Source organism: Oncorhynchus mykiss, chromosome 27 (assembly GCF_057628025.1).
Source record: "Oncorhynchus mykiss isolate SJ-2025 chromosome 27, ASM5762802v1, whole genome shotgun sequence".
Classification (NCBI taxonomy): domain Eukaryota; kingdom Metazoa; phylum Chordata; class Actinopteri; order Salmoniformes; family Salmonidae; genus Oncorhynchus; species Oncorhynchus mykiss.
This window is the reverse complement of record NC_143048.1, coordinates 16057331-16069707: the sequence shown is the minus strand read 5'-3', so window position 1 is coordinate 16069707 and position 12377 is coordinate 16057331. Positions and strand designations below refer to the sequence as shown.

Sequence of the window (12377 nt, the reverse complement as noted above, 5' to 3'; positions counted from 1 at the left end):
CATGATATGTTTACTAATGGTTAACAAAGTACCTGAGAATGGTTTTTAGGAGTGTTTCTAAACAGATCTTCACATGTATAGTTTACCAGGTCAATTGAAGACATTTTTTGGGAATGATTCAAAAATAAAATCGGAACGATTTCAATAAGGGCAATTCAGACTGGGTGCTAATCTAAACCATACTTCTATGTTTCTATGATAAAGGATATGGTTTGAGATCGACTTGGTGAAATCTGCAACAGATAAAACAGTAGCTCAGATCATGAATAGAAAGAGTGCTTACACACAAGATAGTGGCTATATTTTGTACAGAAGGGTTATTCTTTGGGACAGCCATAGGGGAATGCACCTGTGTAGATGAATCCAAAGATAAAGCCCATCATAGATTATCCATTAATCACAATAATTACACATGCCCCTCTCAGGGTTAAACCTGAGAGACTGGAGAATGTTGGTTGTGTGTATTTGTCTGTCTGTGTGTTTGGGTCTGTATCTGTGCCTGTGAGAAATAGGAGAGAAAGAAAGAGAACGAGAGAGAGAGGGAGAGAGAGAGAGAGAGAGAGAGAGAGAGAGGGAGAGAGAGAGAGAGAGAGAGAGAGAGGGAGAAAAAGACAAAGAGAGAGAGAGAGGAGGGACACAATCAGCAGACAGAAAGAAAAAGGAAAAGAAAGAAAGAGAAAAAGAGAACAAAGAGAAGGAGAGAAGAGGATCAACCAATCGTTCTCTTGACTCTAAGTAGGGGGATTTCCATGGCTCCTCTCGCTGTTGATAGACCTGACTTGACCAGAATATGTTAAATGAGACACTGTGTGGCTTCAGATGCTGTAAGAGGATGGAAAGCCTTCCCTCTTCCTCCACATCACATTGGAGACAGGCCATATCTGATATACCACCTTAGTCCCTATATAGTGCACCACTTTTGTCCAGAGCCTTTGGAATGCACTAGATAGGAAACAGGCTGGACTCTGGCCAAAAGTATGGGACTGAATAGGGTGACCTCTAGGTAAAAGTAGTGTGTTATAAAGTGAATAGGGTGCCATGAGGTTAGAGGAGACTGTTGGCGACTGTTGGCATACACTGGTGACATATCCCTCTTGGATTAATTCGATTAGTCCTGAGTAGTGATTAATCCACATAGTGTGGTGGGAGTGTTTAATCCTAAAGCTCATTTAACCTGAACAGGGAGGTGCCCTCACAGATGGCCAAGTAGACGACACTGTCTCTCCTACCTGCTCATTATCTAATAAACTAGTTACACAGCTGGGCCGTGTGTGTGTGTGTGTGTGTGTGTGTGTGTGTGTGTGTGTGTGTGTGTGTGTGTGTGTGTGTGTGTGTGTGTGTGTGTGTGTGTGTGTGTGTGTGTGTGTGTGTGTGTGTGTGTGAATACAAAGAGAGAGAGAGAGCGAGAGAGAGAGGGGGGGAGGGAGGGAGAGATAGAGAGAGAGGGGGGGAGGGAGGGAGAGAGAGAGAGAGAGAGGGGGGGGGGGGGGGGGGGAGAGAGAGAGAGAGAGAGACAGTGCTGATCTCTCTGTTTGCAGACCATCATGTTTTCTGCTTGTGTACAAAGGCCCCTAATGTAATTACCCTCCACTTAAAAGGGACGTTAAGAAAGGTTCCCTGCTGTAATTCTTTGAGTTTGGGCTCCAACAGAGTGATTCTAAGTCTGAGCTGTCCTGATTGCAGAGAGCGAGAGAGCACTGGGAGGATACTCTAAGCTGCTGCTGCCAGACAACCCTACTTATTGGTCCATGAAAAAAAAAATATCTGTCCGAAATGTTCATCCTCAAATCCAGTTACAAGTGCGTCAGTATCCACTCCCCTTCATACCACAAAACTGTACTAGTCATTTGCCACCTTTTGATTGTACTGGTTTCATTGTTCGTAGCTTTACTTTTAGGCTAAAATCTTAATATTATTCTACTGACCCATGTACCTTATGTTCATATTCTTATCTTTTATTATTTCTTATAGTTGTTGTATTGTCGAGAAGTAACCTGAAAGTAAGCATTTCGTTGTATACCATGTGTATCCGCTACATACGACTAATACAACTTGAAACTTGGTGCAGCTTATAGTTGGTCACACTTATTCTAGTGCAGTGCAAGGATCCATTTGTGGCTGCCTGCGCCATCTTGTCTCATTAACCTGTTGTTTCAGCTCTCAGACTACACACAAGTGCTCTACAGCACAGCTCATCAACTCTCCTCACACTATCCGATTATTGATATTTCCAAGCCTATTTCTCCACACTGGCCTATGCAGAGTCGTGTAGCATGTGTACCAATAGCCTACAAGTAGAACTGCAGCAACCGAAGGGTGTTTCCAGGGAGTGGCGGAAACTGCGGAATGGGGACTGTAAACTCCTGCGTGTTCTGGAGCAAAGATGCTGGCACAAAGGACACTCCTGGCCCAGTACACGCTACTCGCTAGTCGGTACCAGTATCTTCTGCCCGGTATCATAGGCGTCACCAGGCGAGATACAAAGGAGACGTCAACATTGTCTGCGCCACCTGAACAGCCCTAGTGCAGAACCCTTTGTTCACTCACACACACACACACACACACACACACACACACACACACACACACACACACACACACACACACACACACACGTTCGTACGTACAGCACACACACTGAATGTCCTACTGCCCAGTCCACCTTAAGAAGGCTCAGGCCTGTGTGTGTGTGTGTGTGTGTGTGTGTGTGTGTGTGTGTGTGTGTGTGTGTGTGTGTGTGTGTGTGTGTGTGTGTGTGTGTGTGTGTGTGTGTCTGTGTGTGTGTGTGTGTGTGTGTGTGTGTGTGTGTGTGTGTGTGTGTGTGTGTGTGTGTGTGTGTGTGTGTGTGCGTGCCCCAGTGCAGTGATAGGGAAGCAACGTGAACAGGCTGGGGCTGTGAGGCTGAGCTAGACACAATCCGACAATGGAGCTGTAGCCAGACAGCTCTGTCTCTCTGCACTGCAACGCTTCAGATCGGGGCGAGACGCCTCAGCGCTGCTGTTTGCATACCAAGCTGAACAAATAAAACTGTTTGTCACAGGGCTGAGGCGGAGGCTCGAAATAGGTTTCCCTTTTTTATGCAAGAAGAGAGCTCTAGCAACAACAGACGAGCAATAGAGATTTCCAATAGAAACCCAGTTTAGTGCGTTGAGCGACCCAAAAAAATTCTCAAAGACGAGACAGTTACCTGGACTAGACCTTTACAGTGCAAATCTACACCTTATAGCGCTATATCCTAACACAGTGTCTGCTGCAAAAATAAATGCTACATTTGACACATTTCACTCTCCCCTCGAACCACACCGAACCATTGTGTGTGAATCGACAATGCGGATTTAAAACATGTTAGACTTTCAATGTTAATAAGCTAGAGGTGAGAATGTCTGACCCAGGGGTGAGCTATGTTAATAAGCTAGTGGTGAGAATGTCTGACCCAGGGGTGAGCTACGTTAATAAGCTAGTGGTGAGAATGTCTGACCCAGGGGTGAGCTATGTTAATAAGCTAGTGGTGAGAATGAATGACCCAGGGGTGAGCTATGTTAATAAGCTAGTGGTGAGAATGTCTGATCCAGGGGTGAGCTATGTTAATAAGCTAGTGGTGAGAATGTCTGACCCAGGGGTGAGCTATGTTAATAAGCTAGTGGTGAGAATGAATGACCCAGGGGTGAGCTATGTTAATAAGCTAGTGGTGAGAATGTCTGACCCAGGGGTGAGCTATGTTAATAAGCTAATGGTGAGAATGTCTGACCCAGGGGTGAGCTATGTTAATAAGCTAGTGGTGAGAATGTCTGACCCAGGGGTGAGCTATGATAATAAGCTAGTGGTGAGAATGTCTGACCCATGGGTGAGCTATGTAATAAGCTAGTGGTGAGAATGTCTGACCCAGGGGTGAGCTATGTTAATAAGCTAGTGGTGAGAATGTCTGACCCAGGGGTGAGCTATGTTAATAAGCTAGTGGTGAGAATGTCTGACCCAGGGGTGAGCTATGTTAATAAGCTAGTGGTGAGAATGAATGACCCAGGGGTGAGCTATGTTAATAAGCTAGTGGTGAGAATGTCTGACCCAGGGGTGAGCTATGTTAATAAGCTAGTGGTGAGAATGTCTGACCCAGGGGTGAGCTATGTTAATAAGCTAGTGGTGAGAATGTCTGACCCAGGGGTGAGCTATGTTAATAAGCTAGTGGTGAGAATGTCTGACCCAGGGGTGAGCTATGTTAATAAGCTAGTGGTGAGAATGTCTGATCCAGGGGTGAGCTATGTTAATAAGCTAGTGGTGAGAATGTCTGACCCAGGGGTGAGCTATGTTAATAAGCTAGTGGTGAGAATGTCTGACTCAGGGGTGAGCTATGATAATAAGCTAGTGCTGAGAATGTCTGACCCAGTGGTGAGCTATGTAATAAGCTAGTGGTGAGAATGTCTGACCCAGGGGTGAGCTATGTTAATAAGCTAGTGTTGAGAATGTCTGACCCAGGGGTGAGCTATGTTAATAAGCTAGTAGTGAGAATGTCTGACCCAGGGGTGAGCTATGTTAATAAGCTAATGGTGAGAATGTCTGACCCAGGGGTGAGCTATGTTAATAAGCTAGTGGTGAGAATGAATGACCCAGGGGTGAGCTATGTTAATAAGCTAGTGGTCAGAATGTCTGACCCAGGGGTGAGCTATGTTAATAAGCTAGTGGTGAGAATGTCTGACCCAGGGGTGAGCTATGTTAATAAGCTAGTGGTGAGAATGTCTGACCCAGGGGTGAGCTATGTTAATAAGCTAGTGGTGAGAATGTCTGACCCAGAGGTGAGCTATGTTAATAAGCTAGTGGTGAGAATGAATGACCCAGGGGTGAGCTATGTTAATAAGCTAGCGGTGAGAATGTCTGACCCAGGGGTGAGCTATGTTAATAAGCTAGTGGTGAGAATGTCTGACTCAGGGGTGAGCTATGTTAATAAGCTAGTGGTGAGAATGTCTGACCCAGGGGTGAGCTATGTTAATAAGCTAGTGGTGAGAATGTCTGACCCAGGGGTGAGCTATGTTAATAAGCTAGTGGTGAGAATATCTGACCCAGGGGTGAGCTATGTTAATAAGCTAGTGGTGAGAATGTCTGACCCAGGGGTGAGCCATGTTAATAAGCTAGTGGTGAGAATGTCTGACTCAGGGGTGAGCTATGATAATAAGCTAGTGGTGAGAATGTCTGACCCAGGGGTGAGCTATGTTAATAAGCTAGTGGTGAGAATGTCTGACCCAGGGGTGAGCTATGTTAATAAGCTAGTGGTGAGAATGTCTGACCCAGGGGTGAGCTATGTTAATAAGCTAGTGGTGAGAATGTCTGACCAAGGGGTGAGCTATGTTAATAAGCTAATGGTGAGAATGTCTGACCCAGGGGTGAGCTATGTTAATAAGCTAGTGGTGAGAATGATTGACCCAGGGGTGAGCTATGTTAATAAGCTAGTGGTGAGAATGTCTGACCCAGGGGTGAGCTATGTTAATAAGCTAGTGGTGAGAATGTCTGACCCAGAGGTGAGCTATGTTAAAAAGCTAGTGGTGAGAATGTCTGACTCAGGGGTGAGCTAAATGTGCCACATGGTACATGGATGAGACTGCTTTTTACCCAGGGTTGCCCACACTGCAGTGCGCTAGCAGTTAACGACACCCACACACACATACTCACTCACACACACACACCTCACAGGGGCAGCTGTTGTTATTGCATCTCTGCTATACTTAGTTATAGTAGTACAGAATAAATAAGTTTAGGTTTGCAAACACACACACACACACACACACACACACACACACACACACACACACACACACACACACACACACACACACACACGTCGGCCGGTGTAGGGATATCTGACTGAGGGTTACTGTTCTGGAGCACTAAGTCCTTACGCACACTGCCACACTGGTGAGGAGTCCTGAAAGGGTGCCATTTTACACAGCCAGCACAAAGAGGTTAGCAGTGAGAGGAAGAACATGCTCCTGCAGCGCAGCAATGAGGGGATGGGCCAGTGCAGCAATGAGGGGATGGGCCGAGGCTATCATGGAGTCGCTGTTCTGAAACACAGTTTCTCTACCCTTCCAGCATGGCTCACAGAGGGAGGGAGAATCCACAGTGCTTTTATTAGCATGATGCTAGCCTAATCACACCAAGCATTGTTGACAATAGACGATGTTATGAGGACTGTAAAAATGAATGTCTAGTCAAGGGCAGAACGCAAACAAAAGATGTATGTTAGCTGTACGCATGTTAGCCCCATTGCTATCAGAAGCTGGGTGTGCCGCTGTTCAGTTTGCTGTCCCTAAAGCCAGTACAAACCCAACAAACTTGCCGTTATTTCAAGTCATTTTGCAGACACACTAGAATTTGCTAGCTGCTCCGTTAAAAAAAGAGCGTTAGAATATATCCGATACAGCACAGCAACAGCATACAGACTCACAGTCAATCAATGTGACATGGTAATAACTGCTAACATACAGGCTCTCTGATATACAAACACCTGCGAACATACTCTCTCTGCACACAAAGAGCTCTACCTTGTGTGTGTATGCACGGCAAGCGTGTGTATGCACGGCGAGCGTGTGTGCATGAAGACGAGGGTTCCATGAGGTCAAACACAGGTGTACCGAGCTCTTATAGGTTCACGCTCTCCACAGTACTTTGTGCTGCTCTCAAGACAGAATAGGGCATGGACAGAAATAAATACTTTCCCCGTCGCCAGAAGAAAGACAAAGGAATAACAGAGCAGACAGGATCAGTGACTAGTTGAGTTTTTTTGTGGGCCTCAGACACAAGTGCAGGATTGGTAACGTTGGGTTAAACGTGTTCACTGAACGTAAGTTCCCCCCTCCATCATCCACCCCACCACAAAGATTCCTCAGCTGATTTCAACCCACCATTGTGTCACATGACCCTCGAGCCGGCATTCCTTCGACCCCCCCCCCCCCACATACACTGCCGCCTGATTCCAGCGAACCTTTTTTCACTTTTCTTTCCAGACGATTTCCTTTCACTGACAATCTAGTGTGTCTATGTACGTTTGACAGTCTGAAATGCCTTTGTCTTGCAGAGAGAGCGACAGACGGGACGACAGCGCACCACTCCCAGCTCCCGAGAGCCTAACCCGTGGACATGAGAGCACAACGTCACAAGTTAGGGTCTCAGGGATTGCGAGAGGCACATTTAATAGTTGTACTATTTCAACTCCCAGACAGACTGTGAGTCGAATGAATCATGCTGGCATGAGAGTACCAAATAGACTAGAAACAAACACACGATTTCCATGAAAATAAAGGCTTCCTTCCGTGAGGTATATCGGCAATGCATGCCCCCTTCTCTGGCTCCCTGTCTGTATAACATACAACAAGTGCAACCATAAGCCAGACACAACATTGACCAATCTCCCCCTCCCCCCTCTGCCTCTCTCTCTCCCTCTGGAGAGACCCCCGCCTCCCACCGACTCTCTCTCTCTCTCTCTCTCTCTCTCTCTCTCTCTCTCTCTCTCTCTCTCTCTCTCTCTCTCTCTCTCTCTCTCCCTATGTCCCTCTCTGTGTCTCTCCCCACCCCCCCAGGTGAAACAATACAGCACTTTGAAAAATGCTCCAGGTAAACCCAAAGCTAGCCCTCGGTTCCTTAAGCTCCCATGCTCTCTATTCCTAAGCTGCAGCTGCCAGTTGTTAAGGGACGGTCAGACAGAAATCCTGGATTCAGCAGCACACCAGCCACTGACTCAAAACTACTTTACAGAATACCCAAGCAAAAGAAAACAAAGTCAGTTTATCTTGAAACATTCATGTGGCTCGTTTCATTTCAATATTAGGAGGGCAGAGCGATGATCTGGATATGTGCACGAGGATGGTTGAATATGAATCCACACTGAACCTTCCACAACCAGTTTGAGACAGAGAGGTGTAAGGGAGGCAGGCGGTCTAAATCTACAGCCATAAGTTACGTAGATCGAGAAAAGAAACGAGAGAGCGGCAGGAAAACAGCTTCAATCAACTTACCCAGGTCTGGTTCGTAATGAGGAGGCACCAGCCCTTGTCCCTTGTTGCAGCCTGCTCGACAGAGAAAGAGAGAGAGAGAAACTAACTCAGGTTTAAACTCATGTCGACAAGGTTTCGGACAAGATCTTGCAGGCTTTACAGACAGGATGAAAGTGGCACGAGTGGGGAGCAATGTGTCGGTCGAGGACAGGGAGACGAAGCGAACCGACGGACAGATATAAGAGAAGGAGGAGAGAGGATGGGTGGTGAGGCTGATGAAGAAACCACCGTGTACAGACAGAAAGAGAGAGGGAAATGACTCGGAGAAAACGAGAGGCTACTCCCGGGGGTTTAAGTGAACGGAAAAGTTCAGAATAACAATAAAAAGATGGCGATGGTGATAAAAAGCAGGTATGAAAAAAGGAGAGAGAACAGGGAGTTAGAAGAGAGGATGAGAGTGAGCCCTACCACCGCTTGTAGCCAGGACCACAGCACCAGTGAAGCATACCAGTCTGCTGGCTCACTGAGAGAGAGGAGAGGAGGAACACACACACACACACACACACACACACACACACACACACACACACACACACACACACACACACACACACACACACACACACACACACACACACACACACACACACACACACACACACACACACACACACACACACACACACACACACACGTTCACTCACTTTGTTTCGCTGCTGTTAACCTATGCCGCCTTTACTCAGTTGTATATCCCTATTTCATATCCAGTTCAGGTTAGAAGAAAATGAACAGTTTGTTGTCGTATATGCCACAAGAGCCCAAAAATATCCAAACTAATTCAAAGACCAAATGCATCAATGGATGTTGCTGCTGTTCTGCTTTCCTCGCTAACATTGATCAATTTTATTTCACCCCCCTCCTTCTCTCTCTCTTTCTCTCTCTCTCAATGCAGAACAGAAACACATGCAAAATTGGAAGAAGGGAAAAGAGAAAACTGTGAATCCCAGGTCTCCCGCTCTCGTCTTCATGCATTCCTGCTGAATGGCAGGAGATGAAAAAATACTTTTCCCAAAAAATGTGGAAATATTATCCAGTAATTTGCCTGCTCAGATGTAATAATTTAAAACAAGAGGCCCACTTCTCTGATGTATCAGCCGGAGAGACAGATAGAGACAGAGACAGAAAGAGAGGAGAAGGAGGAGGAGGAGGAGGCTAAGGAGGAGGAGGAGGAGGAGGGAGATGAGGAGGGGGAATGAGAAAGTCGGCCGCCTCTCACTTTTCCACCTTTTCAGTGTTTTATTCAAGTCTGTTTCCCGTCAACAAATCCTCTGTTTTCCTTGATTTTCTTCTTGCACGTATTCCTCTCTGTCTCATACGGTCTCTCTCACTTTCCCTCCCTCTCCGTGTCTCTCTCTCTCTCTCACTGCCTCACTACCTCACACATGCCCGACATCATTAACACTATCCTTCAAAAAGAGAATGAGAGGAGAGAGAAAGCAGAAAGAGAGAGCAGGTCATAGAAACATAGCTACATGATGTGCTTGGCTTATAGAGGCTACATTTAATCTCCACTGGCTCCCCCAGGCTTTGATACGGAGAGCGGAAAGAGAGGGGGAGAGAGCGAGGGAGAGATGATGGGGGAGGGACAAATATAGCTGAGGGGGAGGCTGGCGACGTACAACACAATGTAGGTTCAATTCAACGACGGGGAGAGAAAAAATTCCCTAGACCACACTGCCCTCTTCATTTCTCTCTGCTCACTCTCTCTTCATCTTTCCCTCTCTGGGCGCGTCTGCTCCGGCCAACTAATCTCCAATCCTCTTTGACTGCTGTCTCACAGACTGTGCATTGTATTGGATTCTCCTGTTTGGACTGCAATGAAGGCTCAGTGCCGACGGTTTTCTCTCTTTCTATCACTTAAAAAAAGCCTGATGCTACCACTTTTACGTTTTCGCTAGCGTTTTGAGAGCGCCCCCCACCCCACCGCAGCTATCCGAATTTATCACCATCTTTTCGTCCAGAAACAGCCAGCGATCAATGAGCCACTAATATTAGACTGGCTTTGACAGGCGCCGAGAACACACAGCAAAAAAAAACACACACACGCACGCACGCACGCACACACACACACACACACACACACACACACACACACACACACACACACACACACACACACACACACTAACAGACGGACAGTGTCTGTACACAGCATGGCTTGATTAATTCATGCAAAAATGAATAATACAAGCAACAAGACAAACAAAAATGCCATTGCACTTGGGAGGCTGACGATTCATTGGAGTTGATGCAGTGCTCTACTTTAGATTCTTATTAAGATCTTCAGAAATAAACAATGAAGGACGTACAGTATGTCAGCACAGACCCAGATCTGTCAAAGAAACCAGCCTGTGTCATACCATACACCAAAGTGTACAACACAAACACAATCAAACGTAGCACAATACGGTAACACAATATTGTGTAGGTAGGTGTCTGAAACAGAGTAGGCTCTGGTGAGTGTGATTGACATGTGTCACTCAGGCTGACAAGCGCAGGAGGACAGTATCCTGTCAAAGCAGTAAAGATGGCACTTCTATTTGTTGTGTAAGTCTTTATTTATAAATGCTTAACAAAGGTGCATTCTGTACAGAGGCAGTCACAGTTAAACACTAACAGATGTGTAACATACAGCAACATACTGTCAGTCAGGTTTATAGATGCTGGAAACAGCAATTCTGGAAATGGTACTTTATATTTCTATGGGGACTAGGAGCAGGCAGGGTAAAGGGAAGGACGAATGAAAAATATGATTTTATTTAACTAGGCAAGTCAGTTAAGAACAAATTCTTATTTTCAATGGCGGCCTAGGAACAGTGCCTTGTTCAGGTGCAGAACAGCAGATTTTTACCTTGTCAGCTCAGGGATTTGATCTTCCAACCTTTCAGTTACTAGTCCAACGCTCCAACCACTAGGCTACCTGCCACCCCATTCATACAGTAGGGTGAACATTCACTATTGAAAAATCTGCAGGGAAGTTTGAAATGGATAAAAGCAATGCTGTAAAGACAAGTTGGAATATTAAATAGACAACTAAGCACATCCCTATCAAATCCTACAGATAAATAATATGGTTGGCGCGAACACATCCCCGAGGTATTTTCAGTGATTGCCTAAGTCTGTTACGGAACTGTGTGACAACATTCATTCAAACACTAATTCAGAAATCCATGATTCAGGTATAAGTAAGAGATCTTTGTCGATCTGTTGGTCTACCGTAGCTTCTACAATTACAATGTGGTAGCTTGCCTTGACAACACTTTACACTTGAACAAGTCTTCAACATAGCAACGATAGAATTGAACCATTGTAAATGCCTTAAAACATAACCTGTTCGAGAACAGAGTGTGGTGATAACCAATGTGTTGAAAAGACATGTGATTATCAAAAGAGAAAATTGATTGCGTGCACAGACGTGACTTGGAGTGGAGGTCCTGGGCTGATGTGTTTTTATGTCACATCTCTTTTCCTTTGGCTATGATTAGCAGCAAAGAGAGCAGCGGCGCCAGAGCAACCCTCTGTGCTCTGGACCCTCACACACACACACACACACACACACACACACACACACACACACACACACACACACACACACACACACACACACACACACACACACACACACACACACACACACACACACACACAGACAGATCTGGTTTGGATTAGTGCATCAAGGCTGAGATTACACAGCACACAGGCCATGACAGCCACCCCCAAAGCACACAAACACACACACACACACATACACCACACACATTCACATAGGCACACACACACAAAGGCACGCACAGACACAGTCACACACATGCTGGCATGCATGTACGGACATGCTCACGTGTGTACGCGCACACACACTCACAGGTAAGTAAGACACACACATACACTATACTGAGCATTTAGGATAAATCTGAACCTTGAGATGCAGTCTCATTGTTCTCTTCATTTGCCTGGCAGTCACTGTCTAAACCTGCATCCAACTGTCTGATAGCACAGTGGTTTGACCAACAGGGGGCAGCCTTTTGTTCTATTACAACAACCAATAACTGCACCCTCCAAATCCTGAATTGGGAGACAGGGAGGGAGATGGCTTGCAGGCTTCAACAGATTATATATACAGTACAGGGATTTTGTTATAACTTTCAAAGGAATAGCAAATCTCATAGTGCAGCTTCTCTCACACACTTCTGAGAAGGTGATAGCCTACACGGCAGGTTTCTTACAGACCTATACATTCTCACACACAGCAATCTCCTCCAAAAGGATAGTGAAGGAGTGGAAATAAGAAATAATTCTATGAACATATGAAATAATGACACTACTTTTATCTCAAATCTA

At 45.8% G+C, this 12377-nt stretch overlaps 1 long non-coding RNA gene across 8 annotated transcripts in view; it reads right to left on the bottom strand.

Annotated features, from left to right (window-relative positions):
* Positions 1 to 12377, bottom strand: part of LOC149971244 (uncharacterized) — a 149391-nt gene that overhangs the window by 39438 nt on the left and 97576 nt on the right. For 4 of the 8 annotated variants that reach the window (XR_016492670.1, XR_016492672.1, XR_016492671.1 and 1 more), the window contains one exon: positions 8001 to 8051. The exons of the other annotated variants lie outside the window; for them this stretch is intronic. This is a non-coding gene — a long non-coding RNA (uncharacterized LOC149971244). The remainder of the gene's footprint in view (positions 1 to 8000; positions 8052 to 12377) is intronic. 8 annotated transcript variants of the gene reach the window in all.